This window comes from Salvelinus sp. IW2-2015, unplaced genomic scaffold, assembly GCF_002910315.2.
Source record: "Salvelinus sp. IW2-2015 unplaced genomic scaffold, ASM291031v2 Un_scaffold4214, whole genome shotgun sequence".
NCBI lineage: Eukaryota > Metazoa > Chordata > Actinopteri > Salmoniformes > Salmonidae > Salvelinus > Salvelinus sp. IW2-2015.
In genome coordinates this window covers 18,465-34,851 of record NW_019945485.1, presented here as the reverse complement: position 1 = coordinate 34,851, position 16,387 = coordinate 18,465, and the positions used below count along the sequence as shown (strand labels likewise).

At 42.7% G+C, this 16,387-nt stretch overlaps 1 pseudogene; it reads right to left on the bottom strand.

Moving 5' to 3' along the window:
- LOC112077035 (dual specificity mitogen-activated protein kinase kinase 6-like) overlaps nt 1-8,398 on the bottom strand; it is a 13,694-nt pseudogene extending 5,296 nt beyond the window's left edge.
- Between the last annotated feature and the right edge of the window lie 7,989 nt (nt 8,399-16,387).

Genomic DNA, 16,387 nt, shown 5'->3' with positions numbered 1-16,387 from the left:
CTCTCTGGCATCACTGTTCAACACTCTCTCCTGTTGTTCTGTTTTAGTCTCTCTGGCAAATCAACATGTTCAACACACTCTCTCCCTGTTGTTCTGTTTAGTCTCTCTGGCATCACTGTTCAACACTCTCTCCCTGTTGTTGCTGTTTAGTTCTCTGGCATCACCTGTTAACACACTCTCCCTGTTGTTCTGTTTAGTCTCTCTGGCATCAGTGGTTCCTTTCATCAGGATTATTCAGAAATTAAAACAAATACATCATCTGCACAGAGGTGATCGTCACGTTTAGCATCTCAGGAACCACATCAATATGATGAAGCAATCTTCTGAGAGGCACAGCTTGACCACGAAAAAGAACCTGGAATCTGGCCACACAATGACTGAAGGGCCTTACGCTGCGGCTGCAACCAGGGTCGTGTTCAGTCGGCACAAAAATGGAAACGTAGGAGGTACCACATGAACTTGTCGATATGGACGTTTCATTTTATTTCTTACGTGTCAAACTTCTCTAAATTCAAATGTATTTATAAAGCCCTTCTTACATCAGCTGATGTCACAAAAGTGCTGTACAGAAACCCAGCCCTAAAACCCCAAACAGCAAGGAATGCAGGTGTAGAAGCACGGGTTTCCCTTCAGGAAAATGTGGCGCAGGACATTTGACCAGCAGCATTTTAATTTAAAAAGACAGTCACGAAATGTAGACATTGGCTGTGTAATCTGATTAGGGAGTCCACCCATTGAAGTCACTTTACATGATGGTTATTCATTTTAACAGAACATGCCACTCCAGGATAACGGTGTGCCTCCTTATAATTCTGATGAGCACTTTGAAGATGTTAGAGTGATTGTCATGTTTCCTTCTCCTCAGCCAAGAGACGAAGACGAGACGAATAACAAACACTACATCACTAGCCCATGCAATCTAGTACCCCCATAGCAGAAAGTTGACCTATTCTATTGGTCAGTTTATCGTTCTGTGGCGAGAAAGAAATGGCCTTTTCCAACCAGATTCTGGGACGAAGGATCCCTAATTCAATACAACCAGTAGACTTAGGCTACATAAAAACAAATAACGAGCTGAGCTACAGAGCCGAACGTTAACTTAAAATGTGGATAACTTTTATTTCTCACATTATAAGCCAGCAATGAGCACATGGCAGTAGGTTATACGCGGAGTTCATTCCATAATGCAATTAGCACGAAAACACCGTTGTCAAATCGCACCGCACACACAATTTAGAAAGAGGGGAGACTAAAGATGCAACAACTAGCATGGGTTGCTACATGAACGAGGATTGTGCCTTTGGCTACTGGACAATGAAAGAAAGTTCGAATATGCTACTGGTTTCAATGGCATATGGAAGTCTATAAATAATTGCACCACGTTTCTATGGTCGGTTTTTACTTTGAAGGAAGGTAAGACAGTGTCTCATAATATGAAGTAAAAACATTCAGGTTTCAAACAATTACATGCAAGTATGTTTTCAAAATGCATACTGCCTCTAGCTCATTTCAAAGTGGTGTGTGACGCACTGAAGCCTACACATACCGTTGCGTATATAAATGGGAACACAATTTACCACAAGTGGACTCCAATAAGTTGTAGAAACCTCTCAAGGATGATCAATGGAAACAGGATGCACCTGAGCTCAATTCAAGTCTCATAGCAAAGGGTCTGAAACTTATGCAATAAGGTATTTCTATTTATAATACATTTGCCAAATATTTCTAAAAATATAATGAATTGAATCCATTTTTAAATAAGGTCTGAATACTTTACGAATTTACTGTAAGCAATGACCGGTCAAATGCATTTACGTCGACTGGTATTTCCACCAATGAATAGGCTAAAAAGTATTATTTTGCAATAGATTTTTTATTTTGTCCCTCGGCAGCTAAATTTTTTGGGCTTTAAATTTTTTATACCAAAAGCCGTCTATTACCGGCAACAGAAACCCTGGTGCCCACTGAACATGGCCGAGAAAGGTGTCAGAGCTCACCCACCTCTCTCTTCTCCCTCTCCCATTCCTACTCACCGCCATGTAGGGCTTGCAGCCGGCGTCCATGGTCTTGGCCACAGAGTCCACCAGGTGGCCGCTGATGCCAAGTCACACATCTTCACCTGGCCCTGTGTGTTGATCAGCACGTTGGACGGTTTCACATCTGCACAAAGGTTCGATTTTAAAACAATTAAGAATATTTTTCATATAAGGAATAGTTTAGTCCCAACAACTGTGGTGAAGGAAAAAAAAAAATACAAATAAAATAAAGGACCATTTCGAATCAACATGGGTAAAGGAGGTGGTCGAGTGATGAGTAACTGTGCCAAGACATGAAGACTTGTGTTAATTTGGGGAGCTTATGTTGCCTTGGTTTTAGATCAGCAGGCTAACAAAATCGTATCCTTCATTTACCTCGGTGTATCACTGAAAGTTTGTTATGCAGATGCTCCAAAGCCTTGACGTCTGGAGAGAGAGAAAGAAGCAGTTACACACTGCATTTTAATGACATCAATTCCAGATAACCTGAGGGAACTGTGTGACTGTTCCTTATACAGCATCACAACAAGCTGGTGTGGACACTTTTTACAGATGACAATATAAATCATAACAGGACAGTGTACTTCACTATTGTGCATGTTTTTCTGTTCTGTTCTCTCTCTGGCATCAGTGGTTTCTTTCATCAGGATTATTCAGAAATTAAAACAAATACTCATCTGCACAGAGTTCAGTGTGACGTTATAACTGTACCTATAAGCATTACTCAGTAACCCTGCAGGGTTGTGCTCATTAGGCACCAAACAGAATAAAAACTGAAACAGGGAGGGACTACGTGGACCAATAAGAAACTCATTTGTTTTCCATTGCAAATCATTTTTTAAAATGATCTCCATTGCGTGCCCTGATGAACACGACCCAGGTGTCCACTCACCGCGACAGTGATCTTCCCCAGGATGTCTTCAGGAGATGGTCATGCCTTTATCTATCACCTGCTTGTAGAACTTATCCAGAGACGTGTTCCATCAGCTCCATGCAGATCCACACGTCACCCTGGCAACGCAGAGACAACGCCTATTACTATAGAACTAACTCTTTTAAATACTCAGCCTGTTTGTTTCTCTCTCTCTGGCATCAGCGGTTTCTTTCATCAGGATTATTCAGAAATTAAAACAAAATACATCATCTGCACAGAGGTCAGTGTGCAAACACAAAAACAGCTGGTTCCCCCCATCTCGTTAGTCAGCATGTGTTACACTGTGCTGGTTCCCCCAATCTCGTTAGTCAGCATGTGTACACCTGTGCTGGTTCCCCCCACCTCTTAGTCAGCATGTGTACAACCTGTTGGTTCCCCCCATCTCGTTAGTCAGCATGTGTTAACACTGTGCTGGTTCCCCCAACTCATTAGTCAGCATGTGTTACACCTGTGCTGGTTCCCCCCCCAACTCATTAGTCAGCATGTGTTACCAGTGTTGGGTTCCCCCCATCTCGTTAGTCAGCATGTGTTACACCTGTGCTGGATCCCCCCTCTCGTTAGTCAGCATGTTGACACCTGTGCTGGTTCCCCATCTCGTTTAGTCAGCATGTGTTACACCTGTGCTGTTTCCCCCATCTCGTTAGTCAGCATGTGTTACACCTGTGCTAGTTCCCCCCATCTCATTAGTCAGCATGTGTGACACCTGTGCTGGTTCCCCCCATCTCGTTAGTCAGCATGTGTTACACCTGTTGCTAGTTCCCCATCTCATTAGTCAGCATGTGTGACACCTGTGCTGGTTCCCCCCCATCTCGTTAGTCAGCATGTGTGACACCTGTGACTGGGTCCCCATCTCGTTAGTCAGCATGTGTTGACACCTGTGCTGGTTCCCCCATCTCGTTAGTCAGCATTGTTACACTGTGCTGGTTCCCCATCTTGTTAGTCAGCATGTGTTACACCTGTGCTGGTTCCCCCCATCTCGTTAGTCAGCATGTGTGACACTTGTTGCTGGGTCCCCCCATCACTCTAGAATAACAATCCTTTATCTGATCTTCCCTGATTAGTTTTGTTGCAACCATTTTTTGGTTTGCTTCCCGTTTTTAAGTTTGGTGATTTTGTTTGCCTCCTCTTGGAAAAATATAGTGGTGTGGGCTGTCTTTTAGGTGCCAGTTGTTGCTGTCTAGTCAACTTTCAGTGGACACCCCCCATGAGAGTCCTTCAGACCCCCTCCTAAAACCCCACCCGTTTCCTTTTGGTTGTTCTCAGTGACTCCTTGGTTCCCCTTTCGGTTTGAGTGACAATTTTTGTTTTCTTGCTGGGGAACGTAACAACCTGTTAAGTCTTTCCAACAGTTGATGAAGGGAATGAGACAAGGACAGTTTTTTTTTTACCATTTAAATGAGTCCAGCATAACTCCATCTTAATTTGACAAACTAAGAGCGAATGTGACGGTGTGCCCATCTATGGCTGTTTACACAAGTACCCAATTCAGATTGGCCAATAATTGGTATTTTGAACAAATCAGAAACTTTTGCAAATAAATGGGCAAAATACAATAATTGGGCTGCCTGTGCAAACCCAGGCTGTGCTACAGATGTGGTGCTTGAGTGCAGTGTCCAGGTCAAAACCCAGGCTGTGCTACAGATGTGTGCTGAGTGACAGTTGTCCAGGCAAACCCAGGCTGTGCTACAGATGTGGTGCTGGTGGACAGTGTCCAGGCAAACCCAGGCTGTGCTACAGATGTGGTGCTGAGTGACAGTGTCCAGGCAAACCCAGGCTGTGCTACAGATGTGGTGCTGAGTGACAGTGTCCAGGCAAACCCAGGCTGTGGCTACAGATGTTGGTGCTGAGTGACAGTGTCCAGGCAAACCCAGTCTGTGCTACAGATGTGGTGCTGAGTGGCAGTGTCCAGGCAAACCCAGGCTGTGCTACAGATGTGGTGCTGAGTGACAGTGTCAGGCAAACCCAGGCTGTGCTACAGATGTGGTGCTGAGTGACAGTGTCCAGGCAAACCCAGGCTGTGCTACAGATGTGGTGCTGAGTGACAGTGTCCAGGCAAACCCAGGCTGTGCTACAGATGTGGTGCTGAGTGACAGTGTCCAGGAAACCAGCTGTCTACAGATGTGGTGCTGGGTGGCAGTGCCAGGCAAAACCGCTTGTGCTACAGATGTGGTGCGAGTGACAGTGTCAGCAAACCAGGCTGTGCTACAGATGTGGTGCTGAGTGACAGTGCGTCGAGGCAACACCAGGCTCGTGCTACAGATGTTGGTGCGAGTGACAGTGTCCAGGCCAACGCCTAGTGCCTACAGATGTGTGCTGAGAGCTGACCTCTCTAAAAGAGCGCCGTGAGAGAGGTGACCGTGAAGAAGCAGTCCACGTCCTCATGGAGAATGTCCCAGGTCCATCAGCAGTCTCTTCTGCTCAGGTGTTCACTGTGCCCGGATCCTCTGGGGGGGGCAGTCACAGAAATACAATCACTAGAAGGAACAAGCTGTGGCTAGACCACGGCAATTTGATGGACTCAGGAATACTAATTAGCTCTTCCATATGTATCTATTTAGAATTTTTAGAATTTGTGTGTAAATTAAATATAGTTCAGGGCTCACTTGTTAACATTATGACTTCCCAGTGAAAATAAACTTTACATTTGGTATGACATCTGCATAGGACACCGTTAACCTCATCCATTACTGTTAAACTACCTGTTTAATTCTCTCTGGCATCAGTGGTCTCTTTCATCAGGATTATTCAGAAATTAAAACAAAATACATCATCTGCACAGAGGTATTCCATTGCCACGTTTGGCTTGACAATAAAATAAAAAAACATTTTAACCTTTATTTACCTCGGCAAGTAAGTTTAGAAACAAATTCTTATTTACAATGACGGCCTACCCCGGCCAAACCCTAACCTGGACAACGCTGGCGCAACTGTGGCGTCAACCCCTATGGGGCTTCCAATCACGCCGTTTTTGTGAGTCTGTAGTGACGCCTCTAGCACTGAGATGCAGTGCCTTAGACCGCTGTGCCACTCGGGAGCCCAAAATGACCGTAGGAGTTGTCAAAACACCACAGGTCTGTGTTGGTCAGGAGTGTTGATGTTGAGATAGAGCTGTGTGGCTTGTCTTTAAAATATGACACGCACACTTATCTAATCAACATCTCAGATATATAAATATAAAATGTACGTTTTGACTTTTGAAAACATATCTAATATTATCAAATATCTAATAAACAGCTCAGATAAAGTGCCGTCAGAAGGTATTCAGAACAGTTGACTTATTCCATATTGTTACGTTACAGCCTTATTCTAAAATCTATTCAATACCCCCCCCCCACATCAACCTAGACACAATACCCCATAATGACAAAGCAAAAACTGGTTAAGACATTTTTGCAAATGTAAAAAAAAGAAATACCTTATTTACATCAAGGGGTCTGAATACTTTCCGAATTCACTGTACAGAAAACTAAAATGTCTGTTTCAGTAGAACGCAACATTTTGAAACATTCAGATACAAATATTCTATGTAGAACAAACATGCCTCTAACATGTAGAATAAGGAATTGTTTTGTCTCTATTCATGGCATTTCTATCTGCAACATTCCATAATGTTGGCTCATTTAACATGCACCCTGGAGCTAACTGGAGCACTCCACCCACCTTGACGGCCATGATAAGCYCACTGGGCACATGTCTCATCTTGTCCACCACGCCATACGCTCCTCTACCCAGCTCCCCAATCTGCKCCAAGTCATCTGCCTTCAMAACAAAGTTCTGGCCAGAGGGAGAAACACAGTGGAGAGAGAAAGAGGTCTATCAGCCAATCACATCAAGTTCAACCAATACATGCAAAAGAGTAAACCCTGAGTCGTGTTCATTAGGACCCATCAGAACACTAAAATAAATATTTCTTATTSGACGAGTGCAGGTAAACCTGGGTGGTATAGTTCTGGATTTCTGAGTCAGGTAATGACATTTTGACACCAAAACCATACACTTATCCTTGACTACATTACAACTCTCTTGAACGCTCTACCTGTCTTTTTGTTTAGTTTCTCTCTGGCATCAGTGGTTTGTTTCATCAGGATTATTCAGAAATTAAAACAAAATACATCATCTGCACAGAGGTGATCGTCACGTTGGTCTGAGATGCACAGCGTGAGAAAAGTCTATCAGTCACATCAGTCACCCAGTAAATGCATTAGAGAAAACGCTAAGGTCGTGTTCATTAGGACATGCAACAGAAAACATTTTCAAAAAGCTTAGCAACGCAAAACAAAAGTAAGTGCTTCTTATTGGACAAGTCCAGGGGTGTAAACATTAGTCCAAAGTTACAGAACATGAGTTTCTATTGGACAAATTCAGGTCCGTCCCCATTACGGGTTAAGAAATGTTTTCCAACAGAATCGGCGTAATGAATACACCCCAAGCAGTCCCTCCCCGTTTCAGTCCGTTTTCGTCTGTTTGGTGTCTAATGAACATGACCCAAGTAAAACCACAAAAGGTGATAGAAAGTGAAGTACTACATCCTGAACACAACGTTCCTCCCTACCTTTTCTCCAATGGTAACACAGGTTWTGGAATCCAGTTYTCGAGGGGGGCTGAGGAGAGAGGATAGGTAGTGGGATTAATACCATGCATTCCTTTAAAAAGGTGACATCGATATCAAACTTACCACCAACAACTAGTGCTCTTTCTCATTGAACATCACACTGACTGTACTGTGACAAGATGCTCTGTGAAACCTGGGGGGTAGAGTTTAGGGTGTGAACTGTATGACTGTACTTTGACAAGATGCTNTGAAACCTGGGGGGTAGAGTTTAGGGTGTGAACTGTATGACTGTACTTTGACAAGATGCTATGTGAAACCTGGGGGGTAGAGTTTAGGGTGTGAAAGAGGAGATTCGGGTAATGACATCTGCATATGAAACCATAACCTCATCATCTATTAGTGTACAGCTACCTCTTCAGTACACTCTCCCTGTTTCTTTTGTTAGCTTCTCTCTGGCATCAGTGGTTTTCCTCTTCACCATTATTCAGAAATTAAAACAAACACATCATCTGCACAGAGCTCATCGTCACGTTTGTGACAAACACATCTGCACAGAGGTCATCGTCACATTTGTGACAAACACACAGCAGTGGCTAATTTCCAGGGCATCTTTTTTAGAGTCATGCTGCACAGATGATGAGATCTCACAATATCTGGAGGAGTGTTTAGCCCACCATCTCAGAAAGCACGTTAATATGATGTAGCAATCTTCTGAGATGCACAGCGTGACCACGAAAAAGACAACCTGGAATCCGGCCAACCAATGACAGAGAAGAAGCCTTACGCTGCGGCTGCAGGTGGGGGCTGATCAAAGACCTCTTTGGAGAGCTTGAGGCCTGGGTTCTTCTTCATCCCTATGAGAGGATGGGGAGAGGAGAGATCAGCCTAGTTCTTTAAGAAAACTCATCTATACCAAGACCTGTCAATTTTCACTTTCAATAAACCAGAACAGAGAAACACCCCAGTTGAACCATGTGTTGTGAGAGTGCTTGGTGTTGATTTTCAGTGGGGTAGCTGTTCTGTTTTTGTGGACTTCCGACTTGTACTGTTACGTGTTACTGACTGTACAGTTCCATTTGTTATCTACYCAGAGATTGCTTAACAATAGGAAACAGGTGAATGACTCGCTCATAAAATCGGAACGATGACACAGAGAGCGAGAAAGCAGAAACAGATTACCTCACTCWTKAACACTGTTTTGTCTAACCCTATTGTTATAAAAGCAGCAATTTAACCACTTTGGTTTGTCCGAACCAAAGTCTCAACCAGAATCAGAAGAATACTCACTGAACAGTGACTCATGTTAGCTCCTGCAGTAGGTCTGCTGCTGCCTACACAATGGAGACCAGAGACCTCTYCCTGTGTGAAATGCACACTACAGTGCATTCATAAACACTGTTCACAAGCAACAAGCGGGGACTTCKCATCCAGGCTAGGGCAACGGKGCCATGCTGGTGTAAAACAACAACCCCAACTGAAGGAACGTGGGATTCAGACGATGGCTGCGCCTCAATAGTCTAAACATGAACCCTTTTCTCCTCTCCTCATCTGCACAACATTNGCCTTACCTCCTCACGCCATTTGCACACACTGTATATAGACTTTTTTTTCTTCTATTGTGTTATTGACTGTACGCTTGTTTATTCCATGTGTAACACTGTGTTGTTGTTTGTGTCGCACTGCTTTGCTTTATCTTGGCCCGGTCGGAGTTGTAAATGAGAACTTGTTCTCAACTAGCTTACCTGGTTAAATAAAAGGTGAAATTATGTTTATTTATTTTATTTTAAGGCGTTCTACTAGATGTTGGAACATTGCTGCAGGGACTTGCCTCCATTCAGCTAGCCAAAATATCATTAGTGAGGTTGGGCACTGATGTTGGGTGATTACGCCTGGCTCGCAGTCGGTGTTCCAATTCATCCCAAAGGCATTCATTGGAGTTGAGGTCAGGGCTCTGTGGAGGCCAGTCAAGTTCTTCCACACCGATCAACAAACAATTTCTGTATGGACCTCGCTTTGTGCACAGGGGCATTGTCATGCTAAAACAGGAAACGGCCTTCCCCAAACTGTTGCCACAAAGTTGGAAGCACAGAATCGTCTAGAATGTCATTGTATGCTGTAGCATTAAGATTATCCTTCACTGGAACTAAGGGGCCGAGCACGAACCATGAAAAACAGCCCCAGACTATCATTCAGTCTCCACCTAACTTTACAGTTGGCACTATGCATTCGGGCAGGTAGCGTTCTCCCGGCATCTGCCAAACCCAGATTTGTCCATCTGCCAGATGGTAAAGCGTGATTCAACACTCCAGAGAACGCATTTTCACTGCTCCAGAGTCCAATGGCGGCGAGCTTTACACCACTCCAGCTGACGCTTGGCATTGCGTATGGTGATCTTAGGCTTGTGTGCGGCTGCTTGGCCATGGAAACCCATTTCCTGAAGCTCCCGACTAACAGTTATTGTGCTGACGTTTCTTCCAGAGGCAGTTTGGAACACGGTAGTGAGTGTTGCAACCCATTTTCAGCACAAGGTCCCGTTCTGTGAGCTTGTGTGGCCTACCACTTCACGGCTGAGTCATTGTTGCACCTAGACATTTCCCACTTCACAATAACAGCACCGAGGTTGACAGAGGCAGCTCTAACAGGGCAGAAATCTGACGAACTGACTTGTTGGAAAGGTGGCATCCTATAACGGTGCCATGTTGAAAGTCACTGATCTCTTCAGTACGGGCCATTTTACTGCATCTCTATGGAGATTGTATGGCTGTGTGCTAAATTTGTATACACTTGTCAGCAACGGGTGTGGCTGAATTAGCCAAATCCACTAAATTGAAGGGGTTTCCACATACTTTTGTATATCGTGTACATTGGCTCAGAGGTAACCAGACACTTAAACACCACTTGCTGTTTAAAGCTTCCATTGGCTCTCTGTACCACGAACAACTGGAAATAAGGCTGCAGAGAGCAGAGACACCATTCATAAAAGGCAATGCAACGTTTTGCAATGTTTCAAGTGAAGCATTTAGGTTGGGTATAGTGTGTTGGCCGGGTAATACAGTGCAGCCTAATCGTGGGTGGATTATCTGCAGTACATACACAGGAGGCTAAATGTTAGCAAATAACCTACATATCCGGATGAAAGCAAGTTCGTATAGACTGGACAGGTAGCATCTCATGCTCTCCTCAGATGAGCGACTGCAGATGTCCAGCTTCCCAGTAAGAAGAGATTAATTGACTTCCCAGTGAAATACAGTGAGGGGAGATTCATTGACTTGTGCTATGCTCACATGCACCCAGCAGAGTAAAAATAGATGTTCATTTCCTCCGTCGAGCTAAAAAAGGAGCATTCAAAACCTTCTTAAAATGACCTAGAACAACAGTATAAAAACAGCCTTTGTCCCAACTGAAGTAGCATGGCAAGAAATTGCCTTTTTCCCTTTCGGTTATTTGAAATGAAATCTCCAAAATATCGCTATTTGAAGAAGAAAAAAAGCCATAGAAAGCTGGTTGCAATTTCAGTTTAATCCACCAGAAAAGACTGAACAAATATTGTTAAAATAAACTATACTAATTGATTAAAAAAACGTTTTTTTTTTTAAATAAGTTAAATGGTTTAATCTTTCTAAATTATATAAACAGGATTGGTGGAATTGTTAACAAAAATATGGAAATGTCTGCTATCTTCAAAATTACAACCAACTGATTGCAGCATCACTGCAAAAATGGAGGCGACAAGTGGAAAGGGGAGAAGGTAAGGATACACAAAACGACGCCGGATTCAAAACTGAGTTTATCAAATTAAAATTATAAACCATTTTTGCAACCAATAGCATGTTATATACCATACCAGTCAAAAGTTGACACCTACACATTCCACGATTTATTTTCACTAATTTCTACATTGTAGAAAAATTATGAAGACATCAAAACTATGAAATAACACATATGGAATCATGTAGTAAACAAAAAAAAGTTCTATATAAAATATATTTTGATTTGTTTGAGATTCTTCAAAGTAGCCACCCTTGGCACACTCTTGGCATTCTGTCAACCAGCTTCACGAGGTAGTCACCTGGAATTAATTTCAAAACACAGGTGTGCCTTGTTAAAAGTTAATTTGTGGAATTGTGGAATTGCTTTCCGTCTTAATGCGTTTGTGCCTATCAGTGGTGTTGTGACAAGGTAGGGGTGGTATACAGAAGTTAGCCTTATTTGGTAAAAGACCAAGTCCATACTATGGCAAAAACAGGTTAAATAAACAAAGAGAAACGACAGTCAATCATTACTTTAAGACATGAAGGTCAGTCAATCCGGAAAATTTCAAGAACTTCTAAAGTTTCTTCAAGTGCAGTCGCAAAAACCATCAAGYGCTATGATGAAACTGGCCACAGGAAAGGAAGACCCAGAGTTACCTCTGCTGCAGAGGATAAGTTCATTAGAGTTAACTACACCTCAGATTGGAGCCCAAATAAATGTAAAAGTGACAGACATCTCAACATCAACTGCTCAGAGGAGACTGTGTGAATCAGGCCGTCATGGTCGAATTGCTGCAAAGAAACCACTACTAAAGGACACCAATAAGAAGAGACTTGCTTGGGCCAAGAAACACAAGCAATAGACAGACCAGTGAAACTCAATTTGAGATTTTTGGTTCCAACCGCCATGTTTTTGTGAGATGATCTCCGCATGTGTGGTTCCCATCGTGAAGCATGGAGGAGGTGTGATAGTGCTTTGCTGGGGACACTGTCTGGGATTTATTTTGAATTTAAGGCGCACTTAACCAGCATGGCTACAACAACATTTTGCAGCGATATGCCATCCCATCTGGTTTGTGCTTAGTGGGACTGTCATTTGTTTTTCAACAGGACAATGACGCAACACACCTCCAGGCTGTGTAAGGGCTATTTGACCAAGAAGGAGAGTGATGGAGTGCTGCATCAGATGACCTGGCCTCCACAATCACCTGACTTCAACCCAATTGAGATGGTTTGGGATGAGTTGGACCGCAGAGTGAAGGAAAAACAGCCAACAAGTGCTCAACATATGTGGGAACTCCTTCAAGACTATTGGAAAAGCATTCCAGGTTAAGCTGGTTGAGAGAATGCCAAGTGTGCAAAGCTGTCAAGGCAAAGGATGGCTACTTTGAAGAATCTCAAAATATATTTGATCTGTTTAACACTTTTTTTGGTAACTACATGATTCCATGCGTTATTCATAGTTTTGATGTATTCACTATTATTCTACAATGTAGAAAATAGTAAAAATTAAAGAAAAACCTTGAATGAGTAGGTGTCCAAACTTTTACTGGCACTACAGGGTACACCATCAGCTCTGCAGTTTTGCACTTAGAACAGATCATTAGATCAGTGTTTGTACTGCCCATATGTAGCTTATTATAGTCGCAGGTTCAGAAATGCTGATAAATGTCAACATTTACTTGGCGCTAACTCACAAATAGCACGGCTGGGGGGTTTGAAACGTCCTAATCAATAATACAATTAGCAAAAAAATTATATTTAATTTACAATCTGTAGAAACCAGGAGAATAGAAAGGTTCAGAACTTTTGTGAAACATCACAGGGGAAAATATATGGCAGCTAGAAATCCAAACTGGATGATGTTAGAGATTGATGGAGGGGTTGAGGGTAGCTGAAGGCTGGGACTGAAAACAAAAAAAGGTAACTCATGTAAAATATACTGTGTCTGTAAAATGTATATAGTATTTATAAGCTGAAGTAAAAGTATTGGTATTGTTGTCCATTTGTTTACTCCAATTAGGGGTGGTAGGGTTAGGGAAAATATATTTTTTATATTTAATAACATTAAAAATATAAAGGCAACATGTAAAGTGTTGGTCCCATGTTTTTGAGCTGAAATAAAAGATCCCAGAAATATTCCAGAAAACAAAAAAATCTCACATTTTGTGCACAAATTTGTTTACATCCCTAGCAAGCATTTCTCCTTCACCAAGATAATCCATTTCCCATGACAGGTGTGGCATATCAACAAGCTGACTAAACAGCATGATCATACACACAGGTGCACTTTATGCTGGGGCATCTGTGGCATTGTGTCACCAACACAATGCCACAGATGTCTCAAGTTGATGGAGCATGCAATTGGCATGCTGACTCCAGGAATGTCACCAGAGCTGTTGCCAGAGAATTGAATGTTCATTTCTCCACCATAAGCCACGCCAACGTTGTTTTTGTACGTCCAACCGGCCTCACAACCGCAGACCACGTGTATGGCATCGTGTGGGCGAGCGTCTGTAATGTCAATGGTTTGAACAGAGTCCCCATGATGGCGGTGGGGTTATGGTATGGGCAGCATAAGCTACAGACAACGACACACAATTGCATTTTATCGATGGAATTTGAATGTACAATACCGTGGTGAAATCCTGAGGCCCATTGTGAGGTCCATTTAAAAAATAAATAAAAAGTATCTGTGACCAACAGATACATATCTGTATTCCCAGTCATGTGAAATCCAAATGCATTTCAATTGACTGATTCCTCACTGCAATTCAGTAAACTCAATGAAATTTGTTTATATATATATATATATATATATATATATATATATATATATATATATTATATATTATAATTATTATTATATATTTTTTATTAATAATAATAATATGGGGGATTGGAAATGATGCAGACAATTACATTGTTAGAAGCCATAATCTGCTATATTAAAGTGATCCACAGCCCAACATTGTTTTAAGCATGGCAAGAAACCATGTAGTTTGCCTAAATACTGCCCTTAGCTCCCAATGCATAGCTAAAATGCATGGCAGAAACGGATCTGACGCGGCACTCTATTTCAGATGAACTCCCTGACATACAGTATCCTTGAGCGTCTGAGGTCACATATTTAACTAGTTGACAGCTAGGCCCACATCAGGCCTTATTACAATGAAGGAGCTATTAAAAATCCTACAACTCTAAGCATTTCAGGCATGGGACTATGCAGTATCCAACACTTTCTTTGTGGGAATGTCTGACGTCGACGAATCCAAGTTAGAAGTTCTCGTTGTTACAAATGGTAGCCCATATGGACGATGCTTACTGCGTTAACTTCCTCAGGTTGGGGTCGGGGCAGGTGCGCACTCCCCTCTACTGCCTGTGTCCAGGCAAGAGAGGATGACTCCCAACCAAACAAGACATCCTTTCTGAATAGCTGTCACGAGATCCTTTGGGAAGCATGATGTCATTGGGCATAGCTCTCCTCCAGCTTTCTGAACCTCTGGTACATCCACCTGAACCCTAAACCCAGCCTAATAAGCTTACTGCCCTACAACCCTTTGGTTATAGTGGAGTGTAAGCCCACTGTCTACACGKGTTGCTTTGACATCAGCATCGTGTCAATGTGACATTCTACCTGCTACACAGAGCGTGTTGTAAAGCCTTGTAAAGTAACCAGTGGTGTGTATAGTCAAGGCCATATGTAACCAAAATCAACTTTATTTCTCATTCAATTCACAAGATGGAATGAATGCGCACGTCAGCCATTGATTCTTGGACATGACACAACTCGAGCAATAGAGCAGATTCACAAGGAAGCGTTCCCTCAACGGCCTGAACCACGCACAAAAATAGCCTATAGGCATAGGCGGTAAACTGAAATAATTGATGCTGACTAATCTAGCTACAGCCGTAGCTGTGGTGTGTGTGCATCTCATGTTACAGGTGATTCACTACCTTCTAGAGGAAAATAACCCCACCCAGCTTTAGTCACAGACAGGTGCACTGGTTTGAAGACTCCTGTACAAGGTATGCTATGTCTTCTGTGTGAAGCCTGTACAAGGTATGCTATATCTTCTGTGTGAAGCCTGTACAAGGTATGCTATGTCTTCTGTGTGAAGCCTGTACAAGGTATGCTATATCTTCTGTGTGAAGATGAATACTCAGAATTCTTGGACAGCCCAATGGATGACGGCGTGAATAGCTGGGTCACGAGCCACCATCACAGCCACCATCGACACGCTTAAACCAGGAAACGATGAAGCTACCAAGTAACAGGTTATTTTTCACTCTGGACAAGCAGCAGTGCTCTCTCACTGTTAGAGTTTGTTTCTGTGCACGTGCACAGGTTCACGTCACACTGCTACAACGTGGTAGGTACGGGACCAAAACAGCAGAGAAGTTTAGCCTTGTGCTTCACCGTTCTTAGTTGTTGTCGAAATCGGCCCGATATTGCTGCGTGGAACTCATTTCCATCTCAAATGACTGAAGCAAACAGCAAAGTTAGCTTAAAGAAAAAACTAAATAAAACAACACATCACAATGCCTCTCCCCTGTCTGACCCAAATAACTCTTGGGCATAGGTACATGTACTGATGTGTGGGTAACTCAGTAATGTGTGTAACTGTCAGTAGGACCTTTTTAGGGTTCTATTGTTATTTAAGATGTGTAGTTCAGTCGTTGAGCTGTTTCTTGTCTATTGAAGTTCTGGGATTATGTCATGTTTTTTGTGGACCTCAGGAGAGTAGCTGCTGCCTTAGCAACAGCTAATGGGGATACGAATAAAATACAAATACATTTACCTCTAAACTTATTTTGGACTACAACGCACTTTCAATGAAGATAAACCATTGAGATTTATTTTTAATCCATAACTAGGCTTAATCTGTGTCCAGGATGGGACTGGCTGCCAGTCAGAAGGACCACCGGTCAGACCGTGTTAACCCACTGTGCTAAAGCCTAGCACTGTCTCTAAATCAATCGGATAAGAGTGTCTGCTAAATTATTAAAAGGTCAATGTAAAACCAAAAAAACGGGGTGCTTGAAAATGTCTCACATTGCAGCTGACATTCTTTGTGGCAGGCAAACACCATTGTAGAAGAGTGCTTATTTG